The following is a 6567-nucleotide window of genomic DNA, read 5'->3' on the forward strand; positions in this document are numbered from 1 at the left end:
AATATATCAAGAAAAGTTACTTCTTTGAAGACATATTCACCTTTTTGGGTCAGAAGTGTATTATAACTATATTTGTGCGTGATGTTATATGTCACGTGAATATGTTGACAAAATACTAAAAGCAATAATCCCTTCAATATCACATTACAAGGAATTTTTATTACAAGCATATGTAATAATATAAATTTTTATTCATTTTAATAAATTTATGTAACTAATTTTATATGCTAACAACATCTCCAAAACAAAAATAAAAATATACTTTTGGTTGGGGTGTCCCACTGTGTGTTGTTTTTATTCTCATCTTACTGTTCTATAATACTTTTCGACTCTATTGATTTCATTATATAATGATTTTATTGTTTTCTTGCATTGAAAAAAATTTATTAAGATTTTTTTACAGAAAGTTTTCAACCCAAAAATCAAAAAAAATTTCATGAAATATTTACTTTTTAATCTCCGAACTAAAAAAAGGGGTGTTATAAGTTTGACCGCAATGTGTGTGTGTCTGTTAATTTTTTTTGGTTTCATTTGAAAGGTAATTTAACGGAGAGTGTTCTTAGCTATGTTTCAAGTGCGAGGTTAGGGTTACATACCCGAAAAAACTAAAAAATTGTCGATAATCTTCAAAATCAATCAGTTTGGAAAAGGCATTATATATAATTTTAACATATAGATAATTACTATGGAAATGAATTGTCAAATAAACCTGGCTCAATTCATTTCGAAAAGTGCATGGTAAAATAATTCAAAATAAAATAAATGTTTATTGGTCAGACTTCCTAAGATCTTAAACAGCACGGCTTGTAGTTTTAATGATACAACATTTTATGACATGCACGACACTAAAAGCTAAAACATGAAATACGACATTTAAAATTTTACACATAAAAATAGTGGTTTTAAATTTTTGGGGTTTTGTAATAGAAAATGTTATTAAAAAATTATTACCGCATAAAATATTTTATACCAAAAGGTGGCTCGTACCGTATTTTTAATATTTCAGATGTGTTGCTTCAGCCGTGCTTTAAATAAGTATACAGATATTCAGGAAATATATTTATTATTATGTTTGATGTTCCCGAAATGATTAGATTTTGAAAAGTTAAAATAATAAAAAGTTATTAGGTAAAAACATCTGTTTTCGAAATAAAAACTAATGAATGAATTCTTACAATTGTAGAAATTCAATGATGTATTGAAATTATATTTATAAGTCCAGTTGATTGATTCATTAACCCTGATTACAATATCTTAACAATTGAGAAAACAAAAAAGTTTGGAATTTGGATAAATACAAAATTTTTCTAAAACTCTTTGTTGGGACATTTTCTCCCAAATAAAAAGAATGAGACAGTGGCTTAATTCATTTCAATTAAATTTGCAGTTTTTATTTGTACATTTTGAACGACTACACATCTCAAATTTCTACTGAAATCTTTTAATATATTTATATAAAAGACGATTCTTTTATATCAAACAAACAACTCAACAAATGCATTTTTCAATTATAAAAAAATAAAAAATAAATATACAAAAAATAATAAGTAATAATGATTTTAATTTTTAAACAGACTTTGATTAAGACCGACACGGTTAATCGTATAATTTTTATACGGTTTTCATTTATAATAATTCATTATTTAATGAATTATATTTATTGTGTGTACCATTTTTTTTTTCTGTATTAAATATACTTTTTCTGTTCATAAATACAATAATCATAAATACTACACCAAAATGAAAAAAAAAATTATTATTTTTTATGATACTCATAATGATAATTTCATTTTGGTTCACAGTGTTTTTGAAAACTGGTCTTGTATAGGATGTAACAGAAAAAAACGCTTAATGTTGTTTAAAATATTTCACATGACACACCGTATAAAATTATTTGGTGTTGCTTACTATCAATGTTCACAGTTTTTAAGAATTTATGCATGTACAAATATTGATTTTAAAATTTTTGAAGTGAAAACTTCTTTTGCCGAGATGAGCGAAGCCTCTTCGAGAACTGAAGTCAAGCAACATCGGACACAATCTTGGATGGGAGTACGCTTGAGAACATTTTGTGCTGTTGCCTTTTTGTTATACATAATAGTTTTTACCCAAAAACCAGTCGATAGTTTGACTGGAAATTTTGACATGTCGTTGCATTTATATCCAAGCGTACGTATCCAAATTTTGCCTCTCCAAGTTCTCGCGGTAACGAATAGTTAACTTAAAAGGAGTGAAAGTCATATACATGTCAAATGTAATTGAAGACAATTTTCCACTATTTGTGCGCATTTTGAGAATTGTTTGAAGTTTGGTCGTATGTGTGTAAATCGAGTTTTCTCGCGATGAGTTTTGCCTATCATATACGTTAAAAGAAAGTTATTAAAAATAATATATGTGGAAAAAATGGCAAAAAGTTTCGAATGAGTTGAAAAATGAGTTTGTTTTTGACAATTACACTCCATATTCCAACTCTTTCGATATTTGATAATAATGATACTCTTTCGATAATACGATATTGTAAAGGTACGTCAAATAGTGGATGGTATGCTTTTATTTAAATGCCCATAAAAAACTAGCCACAAGCCCAGAACGTCCCCTAAAATAATACAATTTAAGTATTTACTATAGGTCTACTATGATGCAGTTTAGCACATGGTTGACGATGAAATTTCAAATTCATTCCAAAAAATAAAAAAAGCAACCATAATTAATTTTAATGATTATTTATGCCTTTTGTGTGAATTGTATTATAACGATTATTATATTACTACGTAATTCTTTTTAACACCGAACAAAAAATTCTTTTTTATATCATTTGATTATATTCAAAAATATGTATAATAAAAATATTCATAATATATATTTTTTTATTATTCATAATTGGGTCGAGTTTTTTTCTTTCTTTCATGTATGTACACGTTACTACGATTCAACAACATTGAACCCATAATAAGGAAAATTAATATAAATGCACGTTTTTTTTTTGGAATTTAAGGTGATTGTACCTACAGTATTGTAAAAAAAGTTTTGGTTTATTGCACGGTACATACATATAAACTAAATGCATGCTCTATAGTCAATTAATGTGTTATTTTTAGCTTTACAATACCACACAACTACAAAAATATATAATATATTGTGTGCAAGTGTTGTTTATAAATGGGATAATATAAATATCGCTCTTCAATCGTCAATACTCTTATTTTAGTGGTCTCTGTTCATCAAATGGTGGATCTTCGATGAACTTATAATTAAATTAAAATTTTGTTGTTATATCATCGGCAATCCTATATTTTTATGGTATTATTATAAACTACAAGATTGTCTTAATATTTTAGATAGTTTTTTATCACACTCTCTAGACGATTTTTTTGGTATAGAAATATCTAATTGAAAAGGATAACCTATAATATAGGTTATCCTTTTCCTATATGATTATAGGTCCTATATGATCCTTATAGGTTATAGGTCCTATATGATTCATCATTTTTTCAGCCAATTTTTTGAGATTTTTGGAAGCTTTGTTAAACAAAAATTGTATTTATAAAGTTTTATTAAAATCCCTAGTATTATTCAATCCTTGCATATCTTCTTAAAGTTTTTAATTAATTGGTTTTCACTCTAGTAATGATATACACTGAGAAGAATTGAAATAAAATACATTGAAGATAGTTCAACTTTTTAAGATTTAAATGTGTATTATGTATGTACACTTATTAGATTTAAAATTTCTGAGAAGAATTCCATTTTTCAAGGTTTAGTTAGTTCTTTTTAAATGCGGTTTTTGTTTTCAATAAATTCAACCTTACACTCATAATAAGACACACGTGTGTGTACACATCACATGTGACTAATTTTATTATTTGTACTAAATTTTTATCTAAAATTCTCCGTAAAATTAAAAGTTTACTTTCAAAATTTTCATAATTATATAATAACAAAAAAAAAAGAGAGGTGTCGTGGGACACCTGATTGAAACTATGTTCCTATCGTATTTTCGTATATTATAAATGTAGCGCTTACTTCATTTACTCAGATTTGCTTTGATTTTTTTGCTGGTTAGAATGATTGATTATGCACCAGTTCGATTTAGTAAGATTATTTTAGGCAAAAGGCAGCCACTTACGAAGTTTCAAGTATGTATTAATCATTTATCTAAACATGTGCTATACCGAGAACTACAACTACATAGTGCAAAGAGTCGAAAAAGTTTTAAGCTCAAACACTTGTTCCATTAAAATGCTCCTTTAAATTAAATTTTTCACAGCGTCGTCAATAATTTAAATTTTTTATGTGTAACAAATAAAGGTTTAGAATAAAATACTGAAAAACACACAAATGTGTCATCGATAATTGCTACAATAAATACACAACCACCCAAGCAAGACTACATAGCAAAATATGCTAATTGCTATTTCAAAATAAATAAAATGTCAAATAGTCCAACAAAAGATTACCGTCGAACATGACACTTTTGTGCTTGCACATTGTATATTGTATGCCAGATGTGCATACAAATTTTCATGGCTGTGAGTGAATGAGTGGGTGGCACTTGTGCCTTAAAACATATCCTTAATAAATTGTGGCCTGTCTGTTACTTATAATACGTCGTCTAACAACAAAATTTGTCTTTAGGAAATATTTATATATCAACTTTATTACATATGCAGATTATCGAACGTCTTGAACGATTTGTTATTTCGCTATAATGTGAACATAAAGTAATTGAGCAAAAAATATTCGTCGCTTTTATTATTACAAGTGTAAATCGTTTTTCTAAACATTGCCATCGTGCACTGTGAGCAATTAAAACACTAGATAAAGGAATCTCAGAGCTGGTAAATCCAATACACGATAGAAACAAAAATTTGCTGTCATTTTTTTTGCATAAAATGTCAAATGACTTTACGATCTGCTATTTCCTCAGTGTTATAGCATTGATAAAAATATATTAGGAAATATAATGTGTTGTATAGTGAATGTGGGACCGAATCTCTTCATGTCTTTATAAAGACATTTGGTTTTATTAAAATAATGTTTGTTATTTTAAAGACATCCGAAAGGTTTATTGAGCTATTTTGTTTAAAAAAAAAAAGAATAAAAAATTAAACAGATTTATTCTACAGAATAATTTGTTCTTAAAAAATATCACGTGTAGCATTTGTTGAATCTGAGGATGTTACCTACCTTAGAGATTTTTATATTAGCAAGGTTTGCGCATTTAAATGCGGCTTTGTGATTTGAAATTGGCGGAAATTCTTCTATGGCCCCTTTCTTCTACACTTGCAAGATACATGGGAGTTTCTGTCATTTAATACTGTTTAATCTTCATTATAAAATAAAAATCGAATCTCAAATATTCAGGAGAAACCAAATCCCAATTTTCTAAATCCTGACTTAAAAGAGGGGTGTTATAAGTTTAAAGTTTCTGTGTGTCTGTGTGCTTGCTCTTCTCATCGTTGTTCCTAAACAGATGGACTGATTTTAATTCTTAATTGTTTGTTTGAAAGGTATTATTTAATCGAGAATCTTCTTAGCTATGTTTTAAGTACTTTTAGGTTCCGTACCCTAACAGCTAGAAAAGAAGCAAGTAGATTTTCTTGAAATATCAAATTACTTTACAAACAAACAAAAAATTCGAAATTGTTCATCCGTTCAGGAGCTATGATGTCACAAACAAATCGATCAAAACAAAAAAAAAAACTATTACATTTAGTATAAAATCGGGTAAGTCTCCTTCAAATGAAAATTCCAGAAGAGAATGAATGTGCATTTAATCGTTTATAATAGTGTGTTTTCCAAGTTTGTATATAGTAATTTCCGGAATACAATGGATTTGTTAAAGTATTATTATGGAGGGAAACATTTAACAATATTTCTTGCTTTTAAAAATGTTTCGTGGAAGTTTTTAGACTAGCAAAGATTGATATACAACAACGGACGAGATAGTGGAATTTGCAGGTGATCAATGGATGTGCGAAACCAAAGACAGAGGAAATTTTCATAAAATAAATTTATTTGAATACAGATTAGTAAATGTGGTCATTATTTTTATTTTAAAGCGTGTTGTTAAACTGGATTATTTTGAAAGCGTAACATAGTGCGTATGATTAAAATATTAATACCGATAAAAATTTTAACTTTTTTGTATAAATATATGTATTTAAATCCAATATAGTAATTACTTATTTTAAACTAAAATTAACATAATCAGTTAATTATCGATCGGTATTTTTGTTTTCAATTAAATAAAAATATTTTAATTGATGATTTTACATGGAATATTAATTAATACATAAAAATGTCTATATATTTATGTTTATACATTATCTAAATGAATAATCTAATTATAAAAAATTTCTTAATTTTATAGTTATATAAATAAATATATTATAAATATTATTATTTATTTACTTATTTAAGAATTTTATATGTTTGTATTAACGTGTGTTTATATATTTGATAGAGAGCGGGTATTTCAAAAATATGTGGCGTACAATTTAAAAATTTCAGTTTTACTCAAAATTGATAAACAAAAAAGTTAAGTTTTTAAAGTTAATCGCTGAG

This window comes from Chrysoperla carnea, chromosome 3 (assembly GCF_905475395.1).
Source record: "Chrysoperla carnea chromosome 3, inChrCarn1.1, whole genome shotgun sequence".
NCBI lineage: Eukaryota > Metazoa > Arthropoda > Insecta > Neuroptera > Chrysopidae > Chrysoperla > Chrysoperla carnea.